This window comes from Alligator sinensis, unplaced genomic scaffold (genome assembly GCF_000455745.1).
Source record: "Alligator sinensis unplaced genomic scaffold, ASM45574v1 scaffold216_1, whole genome shotgun sequence".
Lineage (NCBI taxonomy): Eukaryota > Metazoa > Chordata > Crocodylia > Alligatoridae > Alligator > Alligator sinensis.
In genome coordinates, this window is record NW_005841868.1 from 1,661,743 (window position 1) to 1,661,993 (window position 251).

General features: G+C 41.4%; 1 long non-coding RNA gene across 1 annotated transcript in view; it reads right to left on the reverse strand.

Annotated features, from left to right (window-relative positions):
* Nucleotides 1–35: 35 nt before the first annotated feature.
* LOC112548162 overlaps nucleotides 36–251 on the reverse strand; it is a 10,349-nt gene continuing 10,133 nt past the window's right edge. The window contains exon 3 of the long non-coding RNA XR_003091973.1: nucleotides 36–239. This is a non-coding gene — a long non-coding RNA (uncharacterized LOC112548162). The remainder of the gene's footprint in view (nucleotides 240–251) is intronic.

Here is a 251-nt window from a genome sequence, read left to right on the forward strand (position 1 = left end):
CTTGTCAAATCAAAGAAGGCTCTCTGACACTGATATCCAGAGGAAGCAGGCAATAGTATCATGGGCCATCCTGTAATAAGGCCCTGCTTTCCAGCTTTGTAAATATATTATATAGGCTTGACATTGAAAGCAGTGCTGCAGATCTTAAATCCTATGGGTTGTCAGGAAAGGATCACCTTTTATCCAAGGATCTGGCAAGCTTTCCTGGTTGAGAAATGTTGTTTAGTCCTCTTTTAAAGCTGTAGGGAGAA